The 27,433-nt window shown below is 40.4% G+C and overlaps 1 protein-coding gene across 9 annotated transcripts in view; it reads left to right on the top strand.

Annotated features, from left to right (window-relative positions):
- The first annotated feature begins 291 nt into the window (after positions 1-291).
- The window catches only part of Resf1 (retroelement silencing factor 1), a 43,182-nt gene continuing 16,040 nt past the window's right edge, over positions 292-27,433 (top strand). Inside the window, exons 1-3 of one of the 9 annotated variants that reach the window (XM_038320300.1) lie at positions 302-384; positions 1,190-1,223; positions 15,772-15,860. The gene's annotated coding sequence lies outside the window, so the exon portion shown is untranslated. Of the gene's footprint in view, positions 385-666; positions 775-1,189; positions 1,242-15,275; positions 15,413-15,771; positions 15,861-27,433 lie in introns of those variants that run through there. The other 8 variants (XM_038320296.1, XM_038320298.1, XM_038320297.1 and 5 more) reach the window with 8 other exon arrangements.

The raw sequence follows: 27,433 nt of genomic DNA, 5'->3' as shown, positions 1-27,433 counted from the left end.
GATCATTGCTTATGAGATGATCATCAGCTTATCTTCACAGAATTACAACTTGTCTGAGCTGCAAGTCTCAGCCCCATCCCAACTGATTGAATCGGTTATATTTCCTCCCGCTATTGTTTTTTTTTCCTTCAGAATTCCTCCAGTTGATTCTGGTACAAATTTCAGGTGCAGGGCGAGGCTTCTGCACTCTTCCCCTCAGACTGCAGACTGCAGAAGCCGTATCTGTCTGGCACTAGGACCGTGGCCCGGGCGCAGACGCCGGGGCGGAGCGCAGAGCCTGCTGAACCCGCCCAGACGGAGGCCGCCACCGGAGCTCGGCGCGTTCCGCGCTCGCGGAGGCCTCGGTCCGCGCTACAGGCGAGTGAGCACCCGCAGAAGCGGCAGGTCTGCTGCGAGGGGCTTTTGTTCTTTGCTCGGGGCTCGGGGTTGGGTCTCGGTCACCTCCGTCTCTGCCGGGGGCGCCGCCAGCATTCCAGCAGCCCTTTGGGGTCGCGGTGCGGGTGTGCGGTCTGCGGTTGTCGGCCTGACGTAGCGGGCGGGCTCGTTGCAGCTTCACGTTCCTTCCTGTCTCGGAAGGAGAAGCAGAGCTTTGTTTTGCTTTTCGGTTTCTTTCTGGTTCGTCTTCCGCGCCCCCACAGCGCCTCCGCCCCTGCGACCCAGCGGCGTTACCTTGCGCTCCGCCCAGGCCTGGGCGAGCTCCGCGGCCCGCAGCATCTCGGAAGCAGTTTGCATTTGTGCTACTTTGAGTGCTTTCCTAGAAAAATGAAAAAGCAGGTGAAGTGTGTGAGCTTGGCGTGCATTCCAATAGGCCAGCAGCAGAACTTGCGTGGGCATTTAAACAGTCTGCTAAATACGTTACATTTAAGGGGAACCTTAAGTTTGTTTCTTGTACATGCTAAGGTCTTAGTAACTGCTTCCCTAGCCCCAGTCGGATTCTCTTTTACCAACCCAATAAAAAAATGCAAACCAAGTATTTTTGCTTTGGAATTATAGGACAATCGTGGAGTTGGAGAAGTGCACTTGAATTCTGGTGGCAGGAAATATTTTGAGACTACCCTTGTTTAGTGGGTTTTTTTTTTTTTTTTTAAGCGTAACTAGTACCAATTCAGTAAACTAGTATGCTCTCAATACCGTTTAGAGGAAGGTAGATTTGGCCTTTGTTCTTAAAGATGTTTCTTGTTTTTCCTAGGGTCAAAAACACTCCTTGTGAAAGAGACTAAAAGGTAAAATTGTATTTACAGGTAAGTCTGCGTTTTAAAAAATCTGCCTGGTTCTGTCTGATAACTAGTCACATTTTACCATGGAGTAATTTGTTTTGAAATAAAATGTTGAATCAATACTAGTTAAACCTACAAAACTTGGCCTGTCGTGGTTTGCATGCCTTTAATTCCAGCATTTGGGAGGCCAAAGCATGCAGATCTCTGAGTTCGAGGCCTGCCTGGTCTGCAGATCGAGGCAGGACAGCCAGAAGTACATAGAGAACCCCTGTCTCTGAAAATCAAGAAAACAAAATTCCCCCAACAAAACCCTCCCAGAACCAGTGAGACACAGTGGACTTGGTGAGAAAACTTAAGAAATAATATTGTTGGCATGGTGCTTCTCTGGGAATGATTGCTACTCTGGGAGAGGTTGTCTTAGGTGGTGAGTTAAAGCTACCTAGGCAGAGGCTAGCTCTTAATTTTGGTGGGAATGTAGTACCAGAGGTTTTTCTTATTTAAATGTTTTTTCACATTTGTTTTATGAGTGTGTTCTGCCCACATGTAAGAGTACATGTTACTTGTGTTCTGGTGTTGGTGCCTCCACTTGGATCCACCCCTCACTAAAATCTCAGAAGAATTTTACTTCCCTGCTTTAATTTCCTCATATTTAAAATGGGATAACAGTAGTAGTACCTCTGCCTCCCAAGTGCTGGGATTAAAGGCAGTGCTAGAACGGTCTTAAAATAGCTCCTGTTATTTAGTAACTTGCTTAATAGAGTTTAGCTTTTATTCTGCTAGAGGAAGTATATATTTTAATGGCGTTAGACATTTTAAAGCTATTCTGTCTTATAGGCAGTTAAACTTTTTTATTTAAATTAATAATAATTGATGAACTTTGGATATTAAACCCATCTCTTGTAGCCTAGGCTGGCCTTGAACTTGTTGTCTTGCTGGGGGTGATGCCTCTGGATCCTTCCGGTCTTCGATTTGCATTCCCTAATCACATTTTTTTGAAGTCAGAATTGCTCAGTGAATTCCTTGGCTACAGTAATCTTGGCCCTAGTTTTGTTTTTTCCTTTTACCTATTTGATTAGTTCCTTCTCTTACATTATCAGTGCCATGATTTTAGGAACTCAGTCAGCTGTTTAGAGAGTTGTAATCTTGTGAAAGTTTAGTAAGGGTAAACTTCAAGCATCATTGTTTTTAGCAGGCTTCTCTTCCCTTTTCTTTGGAAACAAATACCTGTAAAACAAGTGGGAAGCTTTCAGTTTGAGGTAAAGCAAGAATTTTTACCAACCCTGGCTATAGAAATGCAAATTAAATGCAAACTAAGAAACCTTAAGACCTTGAAGAATTCTGATTTTTTTTCCTGAGGCAGCTGTTTGCTAAATGAAGTTGGAAGTTGTAAATGAAAGAGGTAGGTAGAGTGGACCTAGTGAGATACAGTCTCAAGTGAGATTAGAACTATCTTGATTACTCTCTTTGAGCCCTGCTATTCTCTACCTCCAGTCTTAGACTAAGAAATCACAAAATCAGTTTATTTTCATATAAAGTAAAATGTATAAATTGAGAGAAACAGGATCAATTAGAAGTCAAACAAATGTTGCTTCAAAGAAGTATTTTTTTAAAGAGGAAAAATGAGGTGAAATACCTAGTTTTGAGCAATTTTGATTGGTCTTGCTAGTTATTTAGAATGAATTTAAATTGATGCAGGCAGTCTGTTCATACTACTTAGGTCAGTGTGACTGGTTGTTTCAACTTTCAGTAATCCAGGAATGCCTGGATTACTGAATGCCTGGATTACTGAAAGTGTGTAAGTGTGTAAGGGGGTATGTGCACTTGGAGTCCAGAAGAGGGTGTCAGACCTCCAGGAGATGGAGTTAAGACCTCCAGGAGATGGAGTTAAAAATGATTATGGAACTGCTTGAAATAGGTGCTAGGAAGTTGGGTCTTCTGTAAGATTTTGTTGGCTGGTGGTTGTTTTCTAATTTCCTTCTTGTTTTTCTTTCCGATTTTGGTTATTTAAAATAGTCTCTGGCTGTCCTGGATCTCATTTACTGAGTACTGGGATTAAAGGTGTGTACCACCATTCCCGGTTCCTTAAAGTTGTCTTTAATGTTACTGTAAATAGAATAACTTTCTTAATTTCTGGCTTAAATATGTGGAAATGCATTTCTTTTTATTGACACAATTCCTTGTGTAGCCCAGATTGCCCTCAAGTTCATGAACTTCCTGATTCTCTCCTAGAGTGGTAGGAACACTACTTTAGTAATAGTATATTGGCTGGTTTTATGATTGATCTTGTATATGTGACCTAGTCAAGCTAGAAGTTCATTTTTGAGACAAGGTGTCATGTACCCAGGGCTTGTCTTAAACTCACTATATAGTTAAGGATGATTCTCCTTCTTATCTCTACCTTCCAAGTGGTAGAATTACAGACATGAACTGTCATGCTTTTTTTCCAAACTTAGTTTTTTTTTAATTTATTCATTTTTCAAGACAGAGTTTCTCTCTGTAGCTTTGGAGGCTGTCTTGAAACTAGCTCTTGTAGACCAGGCTGGTTTCGAACTCACAGAGATCCGCCTGCCTCTGCCTCCCGAGTGCTGGGATTAAAGGTGTGCACCACCACTGCCCGACCTTATTATTATTATTATTACTAATATTTTTTTAAGTTGGGGATATTTTTAAGCTTTCTCTATACTTTTTGAGATCATCTTAATTTCATCCTTTTTGACTCTTTCATTGATTCTGCATTAATTTGTGTTGTGTAGCCAATTTAGGATTACTGGGGTACATTCCAGAGTCATTACATATTTAATATACTTATTAATATAATTTAATACACTTATTTACTTGATTGCATTATTTTTTCTTGAGGGGTTTTATGACTGTATTTGTGTAAGGCTGTCTTCATTTGTTTCAGGGTAATATTGGCTTCACATAATTCAGCTAGGTGGATTTTCCTGTCTACTGTGTAAAACTGACTTTAAACCTTTGTTTAAAATAGCACTGGAGCTGTTATATTGGGATGTGCTGGAATCTCTTTTGCCTGCCTGCCTGCCTGCCTTTCTGCCTGCCCGTCCTCCCTCCCTCCCTCCCTCCCTCCCTCCCTCCCTCCTTCCTTCCTTCCTTCCTTCCTTCCTTCCTTCCTTCTTTCTTTTTTCGACACTGTTTCTCTGTATTGTCCTGGAACTTACTCTGTAGACCATATTGACCTTGAACTCCGAGAGCTCCACTTGCCTCTACCTCCTTGATGCTGGGATTAAAGGCAGAAACCAACTACCAGTCTGAGATGCTGGAATCTTTAGGAGGTGGGACATACTAGAGACAGTAAGTCATTGGGGGTGTGTCTTTAGGAACTGTCTTGTCTTGACCCCTTTCCTTTCTGCTTCCTATGATTTTGTACTTTATGAGTTTGAGCTATTGTGATAGACTTCACTATGAGCCCAAATAAGCAGAGCCTGCCAGCCATGAGCTGCAACTCTTCGAAACCATGAGCCATGATGAACATTTTTTTTGTATAGCCTTTTCTGACTTTGAACTTGGTATGTAGAACAGGTTGACCTTCAACTCAGAATTCTACTTGCTTCAGCTTCCTCAGTGCTGGATTAATTAATGTCTTTATGGTTGAATCAATTTTGGTTATACTGTCTCTTCACTGTTGGTAGTCACTTGTTTATATTCCCATACAACCCTTGGTTGTAAGGTTGATGATGTTTCTATTTTGTTCTTGATTTCACCATTCAAATATTTTCATGGTCAGTCCAGTAAAGGCATTGGTCTTGAACTTCTCTAAGAACTAGCTTATGGTTCTGTTGCCTTTTCTATTTCTGTATTCTTACTTAGAGACTTGGATAGCAGAAGGTAATAAAATAGGACCTGGTGTGGTGGTGCCTGCCTTTAATCCATCACTTGGGTGGCAGAGGCAGGTGGATCTCTGTGAATTCAAGGCTAGCCTGGTCTACAAGAGCTACTTCCAGAACAGGCTCCAAAGCCACCTAGAAACCCTGTCTGGAAGAGGAAGAGGAGGAAGAGGAAGAGGAAGAGGAAGAAGAAGAAGAAGAAGAAGAAGAAGAAGAAGAAGAAGAAGAAGAAGAAGAAGAAAAAGAAAAGCAGGATGGTTGTGCTTTCTGAAGACAACAGAGACACATAGTCTCAAAAACCATTTGTGACCTTTAAAAAATAGCTTAAGTCAGGGCCAGAGTGATGATGGCTCAGAGGTGAATAGTACCTGCTAATGTTGGAGAGGCCTGTGCTAGTTTCCTAGCATCCAGACAATGGCTAACAACTGGCTGGCTGTGATAGGGTATCTTCAGTTACAGGGTATCTAATGACCTTCTCAACTCTGTGAGCAGTCCACACACTTACATGAAGGTAAAAAAACTCATACACATAATAAAAATAAACCCTTAAAAATTAAAGGTTTGAGAGAATATTTTTATATATGTTAATAACAGCTCATGTAGAAATGACAGTATGGCCTTACATATTAGCATTAATATTTTTCAACCCTCCCCAATAAGATAGTAGCTTTTCTAATTTTTTTTTTGTAAATCCTGCTAATAGTTGGCTTATTATTACAAAATAGTTGAACAAGGCATGATGCTGCATCTAATTTCAACACCTGGGAGGCAGAGTCAGGTAGAGCTCTGAGTTTGAGTCTAGCTGGGGATATAATGTCAGTTCTAAGCTATCCAGAGCTATGTAATAAGACCCTGTCTCAAAACACACACACACACACACACACACACACACACACACACACACACACCACTAGTTTGTTCTTTTTTTTCCTTTCCTTTCTTTTCTTACCATTTTGGCATAGGCTAGTATACCAGGACTCTCAGACTGAGGCCTATGGATCACAAATACGAGACTAGCCTCTGCTATGTAATGAGTTATTGGCAGCTTGGGCTAGGCATCATGACTGAAATTTATTGTTCGCTGTGGCACTAAAGACTAACTGCTATAAATCTTGACAAGTCTGTGTATTTAAATTCTATTTGACCTGGTCCAATAGGTCATTCTTCAGTAACAGGTTCCTGAGAAGGAGGATGAGGGGAAGAAAAATAAAGAAGGCGGGAAAGCTGAGGTCTGGGGGTCTTGCACAAGTTATGTTTTATGCCAAGCACATTTATTTATTTTTTTTCTAGACCTAAAATTTTTTAAATAAAATATCAATCTTAAAAACCTTTATACTGTCAGTAATAAATTTGTAAATAAATAAATACTAATACAAAACAATTATTCTTAGTACAGTACACTGCAATTTGAAGTCTTAGATATTGTGAGTTTTGCCTTTTGTTTATTGAGAAAAGTGTATGAAGAATACCTTGAACGGTGATTGACTTCTTATGTAATCTCTCTGTAAGGGAGGCATCTTCTCTATGTTGTTAATCATCCTCTGTGTGTTTTGGATCAGCAGCCATCCCTTGTATGTACTTTTGGTGCTGGGAGATCTCTCCAATAGTTTCTTTAATGTGAAGGTTTAGGTGGTGCCATCTTTCTTCTTTTGCTACCACCACATTCCTCATGAAATTATCTGGCTGCACCAAGCACGTTTATTAAGAACAGCATCTTATATATGATTTGCAGGGAGAAATGGGAGAGAATCAGGAGAAAGCTATCATATAATAGGACAAAGTCAACTGGACAAAAATCAAGCAGTGATGTACAGAGACACAGGATATCTCAAATGCATCATGGACTGGACACTCAGCATCCTTGAGACTGATAATTCCAGTCTTCTTCAGGGGGACAAGCTAAGTTCTTAGGAACTGAAACCTAAAGTCCTTTGAGGCCCTTGGCCCTCTGTCAAGTCTACCCCTGGGCAAGGACACAGAACTAGTTCCCTTTGTCCTTTCAGCAGGGCTTCTGGGAAAACCCATAACATGTGCCTCTAACAGTGGACAAATAATGTGACGAGGGTGACTTATATTTTAGAATTAGTTGGCAGTTGAGTGGTTTCCATCCCTTCTAGGCCAGCAGGACTCCCAGAACTCCCACTGGGTGCCAGCTGTGAGAAGATGCCCTTGAGTAACTGGTATTTTTTTCTGTTGTTTCTCTATCCCAGGACAGGCCAGGTAAATTAAGAGGTAAGGTATTTTGGCAAAATATGACTACTCAGAAAGCCTGTCCAGTGAGGTGGACAACTCTGTCTCAGCAGTGTTTTAAATAAGAATGGCACCCGCAGGCTCATGTTTGAATGCTTAGTCACCAGGGAGTGGTACTGTTGGAAGGAGGTGTGTCTCTGGAGGGGAGGGGCTTTGAGGTTTCAAAAGCCCAGGCCAGGCTCAGCCAGTGTCCTGTGCTCTGTTTTTCCCCTTTCCTCCCCACTTCCCCTTCTTGAGAATCAGGGTGTAGCTCTCAGTTTCTGTCTTAGCGCCATGCTTGCCACCATATTCCCTGCCATGACGATATATACAGATCTTATGAAACTAATCAAGCCTCAAACACGTTCTTTTGTAAATTTCTGTGGTCATAGTAAGACAGTCATAAAATTTGTCTTGCTGAGAAGCTGGTTTAGGGCAGTTTGTATGAGGTAGTGGGTGCTCCCTCACTGGGTATCTTCACATACAGGTGTGGGTACCCATCTGATGCTTATTACCTAGTCATGGGGTAACTTAGGTTTTTATTTATCTTTTCTTTCCCTATTCTCCAATGCCAGCCACCTACCTTCCTATGCTCCTCTGTCTCTTTCTCACTGTGTAGTCTTAACTGGCCTGGAAGTTACTACACAGCTGAGGCTGATCTCGAACTTGTGAAGCTCCTGCCTCAGTCTTTCAAGTACTGGGATTACAGATGGGCAGTACTGCTGTCCCTCGCATAGTTCCGCAAATCATCTTAAAGCATCTTCTTTAATCTGTATTTATATTGTTTATGTAGGGGTGAGGTGTACACCTGAGTACAACTTGTTATTTTTTTTTTTTTTTTTGAATCTCCTACCATGTGAGTCCTTGGAATTGAACTCGGTGTCATCCTGCTTGGTGGACAGCAAGCTCCTTTGCCTCCTGAGACATTTTGCTGGCTCAGTTCTACAAATCTTAAGGAGTGAAAAATGGAAATCCTGTCATTCATTAGCTGATCCAAGTTCTTGATGATTGCCAAACCCTTGGTAACCTAGTAATGAGTGAATAGAAATAATCGACCTTGCTTTATTAGTCATGGGTTCCCATGGTCTCCTCATGCCAAGAAAGCAGAAGTACCCTGTCATATGACTTCTGAGTTACAGCCGTGACTCGGACAGATGACTGAGCCTGTCGTACCCTGTTACTGTGCTCACAAGGTGGACTCTGGCTGATGGAACCACTAAAGATACTTTAAATCCCTTTCCATCATTAACTCCAGCCTTCATTTGGTAAGATCTAGGCTTCCAGGCTCACAATTTTCTTTTTTTTTTTTTTTAACACTGAAGTTCTTGTAACTGAACAGGATCTGAATAACCAGGGTAGACCCTGGAGTGTGGGCTGTAGTGACCTATAAAAAACAGGAAGAGCAATTCGTCAGATGTCTCTTTGAAGCCATTTGGGCCTATTGAATAGGAATTATTCAGTTCTGCATAAGGAGTTCTGTCTACCAAGAGGCACAATCAGCTTGTTCCTTGTAAGGAGTGATACTTGACATTTATGTATGTTTTAACTTAGTTTGTATTCCAACAGAGTCGGTCAGCTATGTCTCTATGCCTGTATTTGTCTCTATTTTTGACAAATGGTAATTCAGGACAGACTTGAAGTAATTCTCTTGCTTCTTGTTTCCCAAGTGCTAGGATTATATGTGATAGGTCTGACAGGAGTGTTGTCTCTGAAGGCTTATACTTCCTCACCATACAGTAACCTACTCTGTATACTTAGAGGTAGTTAAGACTGTATAGATAGTTAAGACCACCAGCTTGGCTGGGCGGTGGTGGTACATACCTTTATTCCCTGTTGGGGACCCTTCCCCAACCACCTTGGTTATGGATGACCCTGGGTAGTGCCGCAGAAATCAGGACACAGGGGATGCAGAGTAGGAGATACAACTGCATACTTTATTGCAAAGCCAGTGCTCTTTTATAATACTCAAATCACAATTCAAACTAGGTTCCCATAATACTTGAAAATAGTTACATAAACTAATAACTTTGTTGCAAATAATTTTAAGAGCTTCGTGACCTTGTTAATCTAAACAGAAAAGCCTGGTGTTATGGGAATAACTTTTGCTGTTACAGAATATGTAAAAACACCTCATCAGAAGACAAACCACAGCCTAATCAGAGCCTTTGAAGTACAGTGCACATCTGTGTTCTCAGTGACTGACTATTGTCAACACTACTGATGGGAGAGGTTTGCCTCCTCCTGACTTGGTTTGCCAAGCCTGTCAGTGAGAATGCTACCTCAGGTCATTCCGCACAGAGTTTCTATGCCGTTCAAAGCCAGCCCTCCACATCTTCCTCCTTTTTCTTTTTTATAGTGAGTTAGTTTGTTAATCCACATATTTAACAGCAATTCTTTCATGCTCAACTGATGAGGCTTAATGAGCAGTAAATAAAACAGCATAAACAAACCCTACTATCCCTATACTGCCAGTGGTGTGGGACAAACTTTCTATCCAAGCCTTAGGCTCTAACCCCTCTAATTTCTCAGCAATCTATTGAGCAGTGTCAGCATCTGTCATCTCTAGAAACCTCTGTGCAAATAAATGTAGATTCTGTATTTAAAATGCAGTTTTTCAATTTCCTGTCTTACAGATTTGTTGCCCAAAAAATAATTTTGCATTTTCTCCTAGGCTAATACAGATTCATTAAAAGCTAAAAAGTAGTGGAATTCCAATCACAACGTAATCTTTGTTCATTTTCTAACATCATCACCTTTTCTCCCAACCAGGGTACCGTCTGCTAAATCATCAACTTCATTCTGTAATCTGGCATCAATTCCAGCTTGCTGGGACCAAAGTTCATGAGAATCTTTATTTCAAGCCTCAACATAATGTTTAGTCTGCAACGGATTGTGCAAGGCTATTCCAGATACCGTGGCTAGTGTCACAACTGAAATTAGACTTAATAATATAGCAACAACTGTTCCAATAAATCGTTTACTATGAGCAAGCAATTTCTTAAAAAAATTCTACTGTTTAACTTTACAGGTAACCAGATGTAGGGTTGTTATTTCAGTCTTATGGACTGACCATTTAAAAGAATAGAATTATTTAAGCAAGTGTATAAGGTACAATTTTATTTATTTATTTATTTATTCATTCATTCATTCATTCATTCATTTATTTATTTATTATGTATACAATATTCTTTCTGCGTGTATGCCTGAAGGCCAGAAGAGGGCACCAGACCTCATTACAGATGGTTGTGAGCCACCTTGTGGTTTCTGGGAATTGAACTCAGGACCTTTGGAAGAGCAGGCAATGCTCTTAACCTCTGAGCCATCTCTCCAGCCCCTAAGGTACAATTTGACACAAGAAATATTTTCAGAAAAAAAAAATTCCCAATTAACAGTAAATAAGGCAAAGGAACACAAGCTGTAACATTTTTTTATACATAGTGAAATCATACACAGAAGCACTGGGAACAGTTCCGGAAAATGATCCATGATAGCAGTACACAGTCTTTAAGACATCAGCCAGCTTCCAAATATGCATCTGAACGGCATTGGGAAATTGTAGCGTATCCATCCGAGGTCCACTTATCTCTCCATTTCCCCAGGCCATAAGCCTAGGACCATTAACTGTCTCGTTCCTTGTAGCTGGAGCCATTCTAGTGACATTAAACAGATCACAGGCAGTACTATTCCATTCAGAACATGTATTATAAACATCCCATGCGGGCCCCAATTTATCCAAGTGTTATTAATAATTTTCCCAAATTTACCTAAACCATCATTCCAAATAAAGGGTTTATATTGCAAAGAAATGTAAGTGAAATCTGCGCATACTGGGAAATTAATATATGATTCATAGGTAACATTCTGCCATGTCTGGTTAAAAGAGGAGACAGACAACTTCTGTAACTGCATTCGTGATCTGGTGACATTAATACCATGCAGAAGCCCATGTTGACAAGCCATAGATAAGCAGGGAGGAGGCCCTAAGCATATAGGGTGTCCCGAGCCAGAATATGTAAAATTAGGTTTAGACCCACCTGCAAAATTGTTAGCTGTTAAGTTATCCCAAGGAGGAGATAACTGGGGTGGTGTACACTAGGAGAGATAATGCTCTCCACATCACAGGCTTCAGTAGTGGGGGTTTGGAATGTGTGCCCAGTATGAATAACTTACGGCTTCTGCAGAAGTTACTGGCAGTAATCTCAGCTGTAGCAGGTTTATCACACCTCTGCCAAACAGCCTGACCATTATCAGTGAGAGACCTAATTTGCCCCCAGGTAGGCACAGGAGCTTTAACATGCCTACAGGATGTTTTCTGGCCAGTGATAACTGGGCCATTGCTGCCACCTCAAGATTGTCCTCATTCTCCCTGTGCCATTTTTCTCTGCACAGCCGTTTTAATCGGTCCTTTTAAGTTTTTTAATTTGTTGCTTTAAGGTAGTGTGTGCTCTTTCTACAATGGCTTGACCTTGGGGGTTATATTCTATGATAGTCACATGTTTAATATCGTATTGATCACAAAATTGCGAAATTTTGTAGAGGAGTATGCAGGCCTATTGTCTTTATTATGGTTGACATCCCTAATACTGCAAAAGCTTCAAATAAATGGGTGATGACAGGATTAGTTGTCTCCCCAGATAATGGCGTAGTCCATATCATGGAGAAGGATGTATCTGTGGTCACATGATCATAAGATAACCGGCCAAATTATGGAATATGAGTTACATCCATCTGTCATATATGGTTTGGAATCCAACACCCGAGGATTGGTACCAGGGATATTTTGTCTTAAATGCAGGGGATGACAGATAGCACAATTAAGAATAATACAGTTAGCTTGTCTGTAAGGAATTTTGTATTGAACATGTAAATGAGGAACATTGGATTAAGCTCATCCTCAGCTGAAGCACAGTTTACAAGAACAGCTAGATTATTCCCCTTTGTTAGATATCTAGGTAATTTGGAATGTGTTCTTATATGCACAATAAATACTACATAATTTTGTTTTGCAACAGCTTTTGTAATGTTAAGAATAAACCTTGTATAATAGAACTATTATTATTTTTAAAGATTTATTTATTATGTATACAACATTCTGCCTCGATGTATTCCCGCACGCCAGAGGAGGGCGCCAGATCTCAGTACAGATGGTTGTGAGCCACCATGTGGGGGCTGGGAATTGAACTCAGGACTTCTGGAAGAGCAGCCAGTGCTCTTAACCTCTGAGCCATCTCTCCAGCCCCCTATAATAGAATTATTAAAATGAATTGAAGCAGTGTAAATGGTTTTTACAACCCCAACTATATATATGGAATCAGCCGCTACATTAAGGGCTTCAGTAGGAAAATCCTGCAATGCCTGAATGACTGCCCATAACTCATTTTGTTGTGCTGAGGAATAAGGAGATAATTGTGACCAAAACTTTGATTCAGTCCAGTAAGTGGCACGAGTTCTAGAATCATCAGTAAAGACAGTTCGAATTGTGAAATGGGTTGTTCAGCTATAAGGTTATTAATGACAAAATGCTGTTCTTTAAACAATTCCTTGCCCCTCTTTGGTACCTCATCTCAAATCCTTGAGATGAATTTATTCCAGAGGCTGATATTGAGATTTTAGTAACATTAGTTTAATGGCACCCAGATAGGAATTATTTATTGAAGGGATTAATGACCAAAATCCCTGTGATGACTAACAGAGAAATTTGCTTTCTATCTAACATTCTGGGCGGGGGGCGGAAGACAGGGATGATGTATTCATTTCTGTCATTACTTCCTGTTGACCTTAGGATGTTCTCAGGGCCCTGGAAGGCTAGAATGTTGGTCAAAAGCAATGAGGGAACTTAGGAGGATCTGGTTCATTGACAAGCTGAAAAGATAGCAGTCACATTGGCTGGATTGGTCTACATCAGGTTTCAGCAAGTTCAGAACTCAGTCATTTGGATGAGGTTGCTACCAGCAATTGATGCTTGGATGTGTTTGTCAGCCAAGTGGAAACCTGGTAAAACAGATACAAACTGGAAACATAAATTAAATTTATGGACTCATTTGAAACTTGTTTACTCATATTCTCAATAATTAAGAAAGGGGAAGAGTCCCAAGACCAGGAGAGAGAAAAATACTGTAATCATTTTGACTTGTGAGAAGTGGATTTAAGGTATATAATTTGTTAAATTTTTTTGTATGAATCTCCATTTTATAAAAGGACATAAAAGTTTCAGATATATTAGCATTATTAGTCTATACTGAAATCCATATTGTAGAAAAAGGAGGTAAGAGGTACCTGTGAAACAACAGAAGTAGACTCATATCCTTGAGTCGTAACAAAAACTATGATTTGGATTAAACAGCATATAAGCCTATATTCAGAAGACAACCAAAAAAAATTTAAAATCTTGAGTTTGTGACCCAAATAGTAAGCAATGATTGCTCTATTAGCTTGTCAGAACTCTGTTAATGTTAAATCTAAACTTTTGAAATCTTAGTATAATAATATTATAAAAGGGGAAAGAAATCTTGTAAATTTTTATATACATCTAAAGCCATTATTTCTTATAAATTTTATCTATTATTTTTAGACTATCTTCTCAGACCCATATAATCTCCAAGCTTTTATGCCTTCAAATCATTACAACCTGTATTGATGTTCCCAGTTTTTATTTTTTTGACCCTCAGAATTAATATAGACTTACAACAAGCATTTTGTCCTATGATTAGCCGTCGTAGGAGCAGTTAGACTGCAGTTTTCCTTTACCGACCATAGATGTGATATTGAAGTTTTTAAGAACATGTTTGGACTTTTCTATGTAAGTTTGAATAGCTAAGACCTTTAGCTTTGTTATTTTATAGGAGGCCAATCATATAGAACCCTGTAACTCAGAGGGTTGCTTGTACTATGATGATTAATTATTAACTTGTATTTAGAACCTCAGTCCTCCTTTTACCTTTAAAGAACATGATCGCATAATTAACATAACTATTCTTCAGTGAACACCAGCCTTATTAATGGATAAGTCAATCAGAATTAGCACAACATAATTAAATATTTAGAAGGCTTATAGTTTTTCTTAAAACTCATTGTCCATAGATGAGTTATATATATGTATATGTATGTATATGTACATGCATATGTATATATACACATACATACACATATATGTAATTTTAGTCTTGTCTGTCCCCTTGTCCTTTAGATAACATGTAAATTTCCATGAATGTCTCCTCTTGTGAGTTTATCCAGCAGTCCAGAACATTGCATAGATACATTTCAAACAAGAGCCAAAATATATAATACACATGTATGTATCACAGTAAGAATATTTAAATTTGCATATAAAAAACCTGTACCAATGTGAAACTTTTGAAACTAGCAGCAGTTTTTTTCTTAATGAATAATAATTTGTACCCAATTTCCTTTAAAGATGATAAATATTTGTAACCCATTGGATCTAAGTGATTAAAACTCCTATTTTTTCTTTTCCTGCGAAAACAGAAGCATTATTTTCCCCAAACATAATGCATCTTTAACTATTACTTTAAATCAACACTTTCCAAAGTACACAGGTTGGTATAACTCAACATTTTTTTAAAAGCAGTATCAAGATAGAGAAGGGTTAAAATGAGAAACTGATGGCCAGCAGAAGAGACCTTGAGTGTTATCACAGTGAAGAAGAACTTGACTTAGGAAAGAAAAGAGGGGGAGCAGCGCTCTTGGGCAGTGTCCTTGAGTGCCAGGATTCCTGAAAAAATATTTTTTTGTTAGCTTCTCCGGCAACCATCAAAGCTTCTCTGTTAAACATCCGTGCAGTTTTTCAACTGCAAGCAGTCAGTTCTCTGATGACCCGTACACAAGCGCATGTCTCTCTGTAGTGTCTCTGCCCACCTGAGCATGCGCCTGCACCCTCTGCCCTCTGCAGGAGCTGCTGGCTGGCTGTGGACCAGAGAACAACGAAGGGAGGTGGCCAGTGTCATGCCTCTCCTTAGAGAAGTTTCTCATTCGGGCACCCAAAGTCTTGGAACTGATCCAATAAAAATGCACAGGAGTCTAGAGATAGAGGCTGCCTGCCTCCTCTCTTCCAGGATAACAAAGATCAATAGACAACAACGGACAGTAATGACAGACAGACAGGTACCGGTACCACTTAAGCTTTTCAAAGACATAAACACATAAAACAGCAACATAGTAACAGTTAAAACACAGACCAAGCGTGCTCATTCATTCACACACACCTTTTTAAATCTCTAGATTCATACTCCCTTCTGCAGGGAATCAGGGGCACACATCCTTTATTCATTTCAAAAACTAAAGCAATTGCTGTTGTCTCTCCTTAGTACCCCAACCTTTACAGTATCTATAAGTAAATGTACAAACAGCTGTCTTATGTTTTCTTGGCCCATATTTACCTTTTTTTTACACTCCTATGCAAGTTACTTCTTATTTTACAGTTGCACTTGAGTTACTTTTTACTTGTTTTTCATGCTGTGCAGCTAACCTCGTATATTTATACCGCGCCACTGTTGATGCTCCCGGGATCCTTCTGTCCTTATAGCAGAAGACTGACCAATAGGCAAATAAGGTAAAAACAGTAATTGAGCAATATGCTCGCTCTGTCTCTGTCTCTGTCTCTCTCTGAGAGTCAAGATCAGGAATCCCCTGACTGCAGCTGCCTTAAATGATTGCCTTGGCAGCAGAGGAGCTGACAGTTTTACTTTCACTTTTTCTTTGGTGATAGTTAACAATTCTTCCCGCTGTTTTTCTAATTTATTTATCCTCTCCTTAGTAACTTCATTATCCTTCTGAGTAACCTTAACTGGCTTCTCAGCCAACTGGGAATTATCTTTTTCAATCTCAGATTCCATCTCTTCACTAACCTGTGACTTTTTCACCAGGGCACAAACCTCGGATGCTAAGTCTTTTGCTGGCTCAGTCTGTACAGCTTTCAAAACTACGTAAACAAGAGACCGTACAGAGAAAAAGCGCGCTGGTATTTTTTTCACCTTGCTTCACAGCCTTCTCAACGTTCATCCTAACCCGATCCCAATTTCCATATCCATTAAATTCTCATCTGAGGGAAACCAAGGATTATATTCTTAGGTAATTTCAAGACACATCTCTTAAGTCTGACATAGATACATGAGCGCCATGAGTTTTCAATAAACACTTAAGCATAGACAGAAATGGAGAAGAGTTAGCTTGTCCCATTACTCTGTAATTACTTTCCATTATTATCCGGCACTTCTAATGGTCTTTCAGGGTCCCTGTTCGGGTGCCAATTGTTGGGGACCCTTCCCCAACCACCTTGGTTATGGATGACCCTGGGTAGTGCCGCAGAAATCAGGACACAGGGGATGCAGAGTAGGAGATACAACTGCATACTTTATTGCAAAGCCAGTGCTCTTTTATAATACTCAAATCATAATTCAAACTAGGTTCCCATAATACTTGAAAATAGTTACATAAACTAATAACTTTGTTGCAAATAATTTTAAGAGCTTCGTGACCTTGTTAATCTAAACAGAAAAGCCTGGTGTTATGGGAATAACTTTTGCTGTTATAGAATATGTAAAAACACCTCATCAGAAGACAAACAACAGCCTAATCAGAGCCTTTGAAGTACAGTGCACATCTGTGTTCTTAGTGACTGACTATTGTCAACACTACTGATGGGAGAGGTTTGCCTCCTCCTGACTTGGTTTGCCAAGCCTGTCAGTGAGAATGCTACCTCAGGTCATTCCGCACAGAGTTTCTATGCCGTTCAAAGCTAGCAGTCCACAAATCCCAGCACTCGGGAGGCAGAGGCAGGTGGATCTCTGGGAGTTCAAGTCTAGCCTGATCTCCAAGAGGTAGTTCCAGGACAGGCTCCAAAGCTACAGAGAAACCCTGTCTTAAAAAAAAAGACCACCAGCTTATTAGGCATGGTGGTGCATGTCTTTAGTCCCAGCACTCTAAGGAGGATTCCAGCACTTGAACATGATTTGAGTTTGAGGCAGACTCAGCTACAGGATGAGACCGTCTCTCAGACCATTTCTCAGAAGAAAAAGTCTAGTTTCCAGGACTAGAGAGATGGCTCAGCAATTAAGGGAGTTGTTGCTCTTCCAAAGATCTGAGTTTAGTTCCCAGCATCCATATTTGACAGCTTTGCAAGCTACTGCAACTCTAATTGCATGGGATTTCACAACTTCCTCTGAACTGATGGTACCTGGACATATATTGCATAGATACAAATGTCTTTTAAAAAGATCTTCACTTCTCTAGGGGATCGAATTCCTTGGGATAAATACTAAGACAATAACCTGGGCAGTAATGCAGCCACAGTGGGTACAACATTAAGTAAAACTGCATAGCCTGGTACACATGTGATGTCGTCTGGTCTGTGATTGGGTGGCCCATGCTTCTGAATGGAATTTGTGTTGTAGTTGGAGTCATTAAATTTTTGTGTGTGTGTGTGTGTGTGTGTGTGTGTGTGTGGTAACAGAGTTGCCATAATATGTAATGATTTGCTCTTATTGATGATAATCCCAACTTAGGTCAAATTCTTGTCTATCTTGTGGGGATTGTTAGGGCACTGAAATCTCTTAGAACCACTACAATAAGACTTGGAGAGACAGCCACAGATTGTTCTTTTCCTGTTGACAGGACGCTACACTTCTCCCCTTCATCCCAGGTGTAAGAACGGGCCACTTCCAAGTTGGCTTTTCAGTACCCTGTGTTTTGACTGGTCAGTTCTTACCCCTTTTTCCTGGACTGTTGTGAACCATGTCTTTTGTGTTCTACCATTGAGCTGCTACATTCTCAGCTCTAGGTCTAAGACTCCTTGAGGTACTGAAACCAGAATATGGTTGTATTTGTATTTTGTGATTAAGTTCTGCACATCCTCCTGTGTACTTCTCGTCATTTCTAAATTATTTAAAATCCTAATACAAAGTAAGTGCAGTGTAGACTGTTGTGCTGTAGTGTTCAGGGACTAGAAATCTGACGGAGTCAGTACCAACACACTTTCTCTTGCTTTTAATCTTTGGTTTAATTTGCAATTTGTATATGATTGTATTTTGTTGTCTGATTATGACCAAGTTAATGCAGAGACATGATCCAGCCACATTAACCATGTGCCACTGCCAGTGGAAACTGCTTACTCTGTTAATATTTTAAATAAGGTGATGTAGCTAAGTGCTCAGCATAATTCTCTCTTGTTCCTTTGTACGATTACTTTTCTTGACAGGATCTTAATGCACAGACAAAGCTGACCTCAGCTTCTACCCTTTGCAGCCTCTGTCCACTATAGTTGTTAGTACATATACAATTCTGAAAGGTTAACTTTTTTATTATAGATGAGAATTATGTTATAATGTAACATTCAGGAAAATTGATTATGCAAAACTATCAAGAGGAAGCTTATATTTAGACTGACTTTGTGGTTAAGGACATAGAAGGCCAGAGATACTATAGATTGACTAAATCATAATACTTTAGGAATTCCTGAAAAGTAACATTACCCTGAATTGTTGGCATTTGTAATTTCGTTGATTTTTATTGGAAATTCTATATTTTTTTCTGGTGCTTTTATTGCAAATTAGAGTGTTAATAGAAATACTAGCTTTCATTTTAACCGTATCAGTGAACTGTTTTGTACTACTTTTTGTAATGTGTATGCTCGTTAGGGAACAGAGGCTGGCAAGTCAAAAAATTGTAGTATGTGTAGGAAAAGGTTGGTGTTCTGGGGTAGGAGTTAAGGGAGCATGTGCAAGGGCCACTGAGTGCCACTGTTAGGAATTCAGGATTTGTGCTGGGGGCCTGTGATGGCCCACAGAGCCTGTCCTACCTTGACTGGTGGTCAGAGAGTTTGAGCTTACTTTTACTCTTTCAAAATTGTTGGCAACAGGTGTGGCTACGAACAAGAAACTCTGACCTAGGGTGTGGTTAGTTGGTGTTTTGGACATTGAGGTGGCCCACAGACCAAACGTCAGAGAATTCAAGCCTATTTCTGCTCCTTCATGTTAAAATAGAAGGTTTGGCAAATGGAGTGACTGCCTACAGGAAACTTGGTCTAGGGTATATTTACAGCTTATCATGCCCAAAACATCAAATGCTTTACTCAGAAAATAATGGCTCTGTGTCTCAAGTATAAAAGCAGGTGACTGTCCTGGTTGTCCTTTGTGTCATGTTAAAGCAGTCTTTGGTCTCCCCCGCCCTTTGTATTGGTGTAAAAAAATGAAAAATTAAACACTGGCGGACTCAGTTTTGAGTGTACACTCAGTTGCCCTCCTGGTGCGCTATCCTGTCTCTCTGTATTTCCTTCATATCTCTGTTCCTCCTCCCTAATGTTTCTAATCCACATGCCCCTACCCTGGAATGTACGAAGCCTTCATGGTTGGACTGCTACAGAAGTCACCCACATTATGTGGCTTTCAACACGGACCCATATAAGTAGTAAAGACAAAATCACTGTCAATTTGAACACCTGTGATGTGTTATACTGTCAATATTCTTTGCCTCCTGACTCCATTGATAAAAAGCGACAAAGGACCTCAGATGTCTCTCTCCACTCTTCTTTCTTCCTGTCTCTAAATCCCTCTTCCATGAAGCCAGCCACAGAACTTGGAAATACCATTCTTTGTAAGATCAGGCCATAAGGAGTTGCTCTGACCTATATATTAGGACAGTAGATCGTCAGCCTTCACACAGGGTTTTCTGCCCCAAACCCAAGAGGAAATAATGCCACAGGAGGCTAAGTAGAAGTTAGCTGGACAGGCTTTGCTGAATTTTTCCATATGTCCATTAGATACTACCTCTTTAATTTCATCATTTTAAAAATGAAGTTAGTTTACTCATGTATTTGAGTGCTTTTTTCACATGTATGTCTGTGCACCATGTGTGTGCCTGGTGCTCTCAGAGGCTGGAAGAGCGCATCAGATCTCTTGGGACTGAGGTACAGATGGTTGTGAGTTGGGGACTCTGGAAGAGCATCTAGTGCTCATAACTGCTGAACGATCTCCAGTCAGAGAATATTATCAGAAATAATCATATCAGAGATTTCTGATAATATTCACTCAGCAAACATTGATCTCTGCTGGACAGTGTCTCATACATAGTTTGGGCTCCCCAAGTTAATGTTGTGCCCAGATTGCGACCCCCAGGGAGACCACCAGAAACCAGAGAAGTCTAGACTTCAGTAATAGCAAGGTTTATTGTTAGTGTAATTTGAGCTAGCTCGGAACTCATCTCCAACCCTCAGGGAGGATCTCCAGTCCCTCTGTGGGGTTAGCTTTTTAAAGGCAAAACCCACGAGCCCTTCAAGGCGGTCAGGGGGGTTTTAGCACAGGTGTGGAGTCTTTGCTCTTTCTCAACCTGTTTTGTCAGCTTGTTTTATCTTTAGAGAGAGGTCACTTAAGAGGGGGCCACTATCATTTCTGGGAACATGAAGCTAGTCTGGGGTTTTTGATTTTTAAAACACTCTGCTAGGAAATTCCTTCTCGTTCCTTTGAGAATAAGGGACGAGGGTCTTAAAGTTAGAACTTTTATGCCTTTTGTGTGACTGTTAGTAGTACTTTCCCTAGTTTTCTTCCTGTTGCTGTGATAATGTTGTGGCATTCAGATCCACTGGGAAGACCAAATACTTAGACTTTAATCCAAATTTAGATTAAAGGAATTTATTCTTTCTAGACGCAATCCAATTTAGGCTAAATGAATTTATTCTTACTGTTGGCAGAAGGAAGCATGCTATTTGGAGGTGGAGTGAAGTGAGATTTTTTTTTTTGTGTGTGTGTCTTTTTTTTTATTTTTTTTCCTCATTTTTTTATTCAAGATTTCCATCTCCTCCCCTTTCCCTCCCCTCCCTTCCACCCATACCCCCACTCCACCCCTCTCCAAAGACAAAGAGCCATCAGGGTTCCCTTCACTATGTTAAGTCCAAGGTCCTCCCAGCTCCCCCTAAGTCCAGGAAGGTGAGCAACCAAACTGACAAGGCTCACAGTGAGCCCGTCCATGTTGTAGAGTTCATGTTCATTGCCATTGTCCTTGGTTTCTCAGTCCTCCTCCACCGTCAGCCACATTCAGAGAGTCCGGTTTGGTCCCCTGTTCCATCAGTCCCATTCCGACTGGACTTGGTGGTCTCCCGTTAGATCTGTTCCACCGTCTCAATGGGTAAAAGCACTCCTCGCGGTCCTGAGATCTGTTCCACCGTCTCAATGGGTAAAAGCACTCCTCGCGGTCCTGGCTTCCTTGCTCATGATCTCCCTCCTTTTGCTCCTCATCAGGACCTTGAGAGCTCAGTCTGGTGCTCCTATGTGGGGCTCTGTCATTTTCTCCATCCAATGCCAGGTGAAGGTTCTATGGTGATATGCAAGATATTCATGAGTATGACAATAGGATCTGGACATTTCTGGCACCCTCTCCTCAGCTGCCCTAGGAACTAGCTGGGGTCGTCTTCCTGGACACCTGGGAACCCCTCTAGAGTCAAGTCTCTGCCAACCCTAGAATGGCTCCCTTAACTAAGATATATAATTCCTTATTCCCCTATCCACCCTTCCTATACCCCAACCATCCTATTCCCCCAAGCTCTTCCCATCCTCCACTTCACCCTTTTCTCTCCCCATCCCCCCATCCCACCCCACCCCCATGTTCCCATTTTTTGTTCGGCAATCTTGTCTACTTCCAATAACCAGGAGGATAACTATATGTTTTTCTTTGGGTTCACCTTCTTATATAGCTTCTCTAGGAATTTTTACGAATTGTAGGCTCGATGTCCTTTATTTATGGCTAGAAACCAATTATGAGTGAGTACATCCCATGTTCCTCTTTTTGGGCCTGGGTTACCTCGCTCAGGATGGTGTTTTCTATTTCCATCCATTTGCATGCAAAATTCAAGATGTCATTGATTTTACCGCCGAGTAGTACTCTAATATGTATATATTCCACACTTTCTTCATCCATTCTTCCACTGAAGGGCATCTAGGTTGTTTCCAGGGTCTGGCTATTACAAATAATGCTGCTATAAACATAGTTGAACAGATGCTTTTGAAATATGATTGGGCATCTCTTGGGTAAATTCCCAATAGTGGGATTGCTGGGTCCTGGGGTAGGTTGATCCCAAATTTCCTGAGAAACCTCCACACTGCTTTCCAAAGCGGTTGCACAAGTTTGCATTCCCACCAGCAATGGATGAGTGTACCCCTTACTCCACATCCTCTCCAGCAAAGGCTATCATTGGTGTTTTTGATTTTAGCCATTCTGACAGGTGTAAGATGGTATCTCAGCGTTGTTTTGATTTGCATTTCCCTGATTGCTAAGGAGGTTGAGCATGCCCTTAAGTGTCTTTTGGCCATTCGAACTTCTTCTGTTGAGAATTCTCTGTTCAGTTCAGTGCCCCATTTTTTAATTGGGTTAATTAGCATTTTAAACTCTAGTCTCTTGAGTTCCTTATATATTTTGGAGATCAGGCCTTTGTCTGTTGCGGGGTTGGTGAAGATCTTTTCCCAGTCAGTAGGCTGCCTTTTTGTCTTAGTGACAGTGTCCTTTGCTTTACAGAAGCTGCTCAGCTTCAGGAGGTCCCATTTATTCAATGTTGCCCTTAATGTCTGTGCTGCTGGGGCTATACGTAGGAAGCGGTCTCCTGTGCCCAAATGTTGTAGAGTACTTCCCACTTTCTCCTCTAACAGGCTCAGTGTGTTCAGATTGATATTGAGGTCTTTAATCCACCTGGACTTGAGCTTTGTGCATGGTGATAGACACGGATCTACTTTCATTCTTCTACAGGTTGACATCCAGTTATGCCAGCACCATTTGTTGAAGATGCTTTCTTTCTTCCATTGTGTGCTTTTAGCTCCTTTATCAAAAATCAGGTGTTCATAGATTTGTGGGTTAAGATCTGGGTCTTCTATTCGATTCCATTGGTTGACTTCTCTATTTTTATGCCAATACCAAGCTGTTTTCAATACTGTAGCTCTGTAATAGAGTTTGAAGTCAGGGATGGTAATGCCTCCAGAAGTTCCTTTATTGTTTAAGATTGTTTTGGCTATCATGGGTTTCTTGTTCTTCCATATAAAGGTGATTATTGTCCTCTCAAGATCTGTGAAGAATTTTGATGGGATCTTTAAGGGGATTGCATTAAATCTATAGATTGACTTTGGTAGTATTGCCATTTTTACTATGTTGATCCTCCCAATCTAAGAGCAAGGGAGATCCTTCCATTTTCTGGTGTCCTCTTCAATTTCTTTCTTCAAAGACTTAAAGTTCTTGTCAAATAGGTCTTTCACTTCCTTGGTTAGAGTTACCCCAAGATATTTTATGCTATTTGTGGCTATCGTGAATGGTGACGCTTCTCTGATTTCTTTCTCTGCTTCCTTATCCTTTGTATATAGGAAGGCGACTGATTTTTTGGAGTTGATCTTGTATCCTGCCACGCTACTAAAGGAGTTTATCAGCTGTAGGAGTTCTTTGGTGGAGTTTTTCGGGTCGCTTATGTACACTATCATATCATCAGCAAATAATGAAAGTTTAACTTCTTCCTTTCCAATTCGAATCCCCTTGGTCCCCTTGTTTTGTCTTATTGCTATTGCTAGAACTTCAAGTACTATATTGAAGAGATAAGGAGAGAGTGGACAGCCTTGTCGCGTTCCTGAATTTAGTGGGATGACCTTGAGTTTCTCTCCATTTAATTTGATGTTAGCTGTCGGCTTGCTGTAAATAGCCTTTATTATATTTAGGAATGACCCCTGTATCTCTAATCTCTCCAAGACCTTTATCATAAAGGGGTGCTGAATTTTGTCAAATGCTTTTTCTGCATCTAATGAGATGATCATATGGTTTTTATCCTTCAGTTTATTTATATGATGGATTACATTGATAGATTTTCGTATGTTGAACCAGCCCTGCATCTCTGGGATGAAGCCTACTTGATCATAGTGGATAATTTTTCTAATGTGTTCTTGGATTCTGTTTGCCAGTATTTTATTGAGAATTTTTGCATCGATGTTCATAAGTGAGATTGGCCTGTAGTTCTCTTTCTTGGTTGAGTCTTTGTGTGGTTTAGGTATCAGGGTAATTGTAGCTTCATAAAAGGAATTTGGCAATGACTGTTCTGTTTCTATATTATGAAATACCTTAAGGAGTATAGGTATTAGGTCTTCTTGGAAGTTCTGGTAGACTTCTGCATTGAACCCATCAGGTCCTGGGCTCTTTTTGGTAGGGAGGTTTCTGATAACAGTTTCTAATTCTTCGCGACTAACAGGACTATTTAGAGCATTTACCTGGTCCTGGTTTAACTTTGGTATATGGTACTTGTCTAAAAAAGTGTCCATTTCTTTTACATTTTCCAATTTTGTGGCATACAGGCTTTTGTAGTAAGATCTAATGATTCTCTGAATTTCCTCTGTGTCTGTGGTTATGTCCCCTTTTTCATTTCTGATCTTATTAATTTGTGTGTTCTCTGCCGTTTGATTAGTTTGGCTAGGGGTTTGTCAATCTTGTTGATTTTCTCCAAGAACCAGCTTTTTGTTTCATTGATTCTTTGGATTGTTTTCTGTGTTTCTATTTTGTTGATTTCTGCCCTCAGTTTGATAATTTCCAGTCTTCTACTCCTCCTAGGTGAGTCTGCTTCTTTCTTTTCTAAAGTTTTCAGGTGTGCTGTTAAGTCTCCAATGTGTGCTTTCTCCGTTTTTTTTTAAGTGGGCACTTAGTGCTATGAATTTTCCTCTTAGCACTGCTTTCATAGTGTCCCATAAGTTTGAGTATGTTGTGTCTTTATTTTCGTTAAATTCAAGAAAGACTTTAATTTCTTTCTTTATTTCTTCCTTGACCCAGGTGTGGTTCAGTAGTTGACTGTTCAGTTTCCATGAGTTTGTAGGCTTTCTGGGGGTAGCATTGTTGTTGAATTCTAATTTTAATCCATGGTGATCCGATAAGATGCAGGTGGTTACTAATACGTTTTTGTAACTGTGGAAGTTTGCTTTGTTACCAAGTATGTGGTCAATTTTCGAAAAGGTTCCATGAGCCGCAGAGAAGAAGGTATATTCTTTCCTGTTTGGGTGGAATGTTCTATAGATGTCTGTTAAGTCCATTTGGTTCATTACCTCTATTAAGTCTCTTAATTCTCTGTTAGGTTTCTGTCGGATTGACCTGTCCATTGGTGAAAGAGGAGTGTTGAAGTCTCCCACTATCAGTGTGTTTGGTTTGATTGCTGCCTTGAGTTCTAGTAATGTTTCCTTTATATAATGGGTGCTTTTGTATTAGGGGCATAGATATTCAGGATTGAGACTTCATTCTGATAGATTTTTCCTGTAATGAGTATAAAGTGTCCCTTTCCATCTCTTCTGATTGATTTTAGTTTGAAATCAACTTTGTTAGAAATTAGTATGGCCACACCCGCTTGTTTCTTAGGTCCATTTGTTTGATAGACCTTTTCCCAACCCTTTACTCTGAGTAGTCTGTCTTTGTGGTTGAGGTGTTTTTCTTGTAAACAGCAGAATGTTGGATCTTGTTTTTGTATCCAATCTCTTAGCCTGTGCCTTTTTATAGGTGAATTGAGTCCATTGATATTAAGTGATATTAATGACCAGTGGATGTTAACTCCGGTTGTCATTTTTTATTTGGTAGTAGAGATTGTGTGTTTCCTTTCTTTGAGATGTGCTGGTGAAGGGTCACTAGATGTCTGAGTTATTTTGGGCAATGCTGGACTCCTTTGTTTGTGAATTTCCTTCTATTACTTTCTGTAAGGCTGGATTTGTGGCTATGTATTGTTTATATTTGTTTTTATCCTGGAATATTTTGTTTTCTCCATTTATAGTGAATGAAAGCTTGGCTGGGTATAGTAATCTGGGCTTGCATCCATGGTCTCTTAGTTTCTGCAAAACATCTATCCAGGACCTTCTGGCTTTCATGGTTTCCATAGAGAAGTCAGGTGTTAGTCTGATAGGTTTTCCTTTATATGTTACTTGACCTTTTTCCTTTGCAGCTCTTAATATTCTTTCTTTATTCTGTATGTTTTGTGTTTTGATTATAATATGGCGGGGGGATGTTTTTTTTTGATCCAGTCTATTTGGTGTTCTGTAAGCTTCTTGAACCTTAATAGGAATATCTTTCTTTAGGTTTGGGAAGTTTTCTTCTATAATTTTATTAAATATATTTTCTGGGCCATTGAGCTGTAATTCTTCTCCTTCTTCTATGCCTATTATTCTTAGGTTTGGTCTTTTTATTGTGTCCCAGATTTCCTGAACGTTTTGTGATGAGAATTTGTTGGATTTGCTGTTTTCTTTGATCAGTGCGTTTATTTTCTCTATGGTATCTTCAGAATCTGAGATTCTTTCTTCTATCTCTTGTATTCTGTTGCTTATGCTTGTTTCTGTGGTCTCTGTTCGTTTATATAGATTTTCCATATCCGGCTGGCCCTCGGGTTGTGTTTTCTTCTTTGCCTCCATTTCAGTTTTCAAGTCTTGCACTGTTTCCATTATCTGTTTGATTGTTTTTTCATGGTTTCCTAGGATATCATTTACGGATTTACTCAATTCTTCAAACTTTTTGTTATTCCTCTCGTCCATTTCCTTAAGGGAGTTTTTCACCTCCTGTTTAAGGGACTCTATTACTCTCATAAAGTCAATTTTTTCTACTTCTTCTTGATTAGTGTGTTCAAGTCCTCCTGTTATAACTTTGTTGGGTTCTGGTGCTTTCATGTTGTTTTTCAAATTGTTGGAGGAATTCTTGCATTGGCGCCTGCCCATTTCTTCCTCTGAATAATCCCCTTTGGGTCTTCTTTTAGAAGTTCAATTCCCCCCAATGAATTCAATTAACTCACCCCAATGAATGATGGATCCTCTGGCAGACTGTCAGGTCTCCTTGCAGGCCAAGCAGCTCGCTGACAAAGGGCCTACCTTGCTACAGGCAGACTAATGAAGGAGGGGACCTCCCACCGGCCTGGGTGCACTCAATTCCAGGTCCCGGGAGCCCAAACAGGCTGAGCTGTGGGATTTTGTGGCCCCAAAGACGGGAGGATGAGGCGGGGTAGGGTGTTCTGGGTGCAAGCTGGGAAGGGACAAGAAGAGAGAGGCAGTATCCGGGGAGAATAACCCCTGCAGGAAGAGCAGGGAGTGTGCGGGTTGGGGGGAGAATTGGGGAATGTCGGTGGTCCCTCTCCGGGCAGCTGCCCGGTTCAGGCACTCA

The sequence above is a fragment of the Arvicola amphibius genome, chromosome 2 (genome assembly GCF_903992535.2).
Source record: "Arvicola amphibius chromosome 2, mArvAmp1.2, whole genome shotgun sequence".
NCBI lineage: Eukaryota > Metazoa > Chordata > Mammalia > Rodentia > Cricetidae > Arvicola > Arvicola amphibius.
Note: the sequence above shows the minus strand (reverse complement) of the source record. Positions and strands in the feature narration are given on the sequence as shown.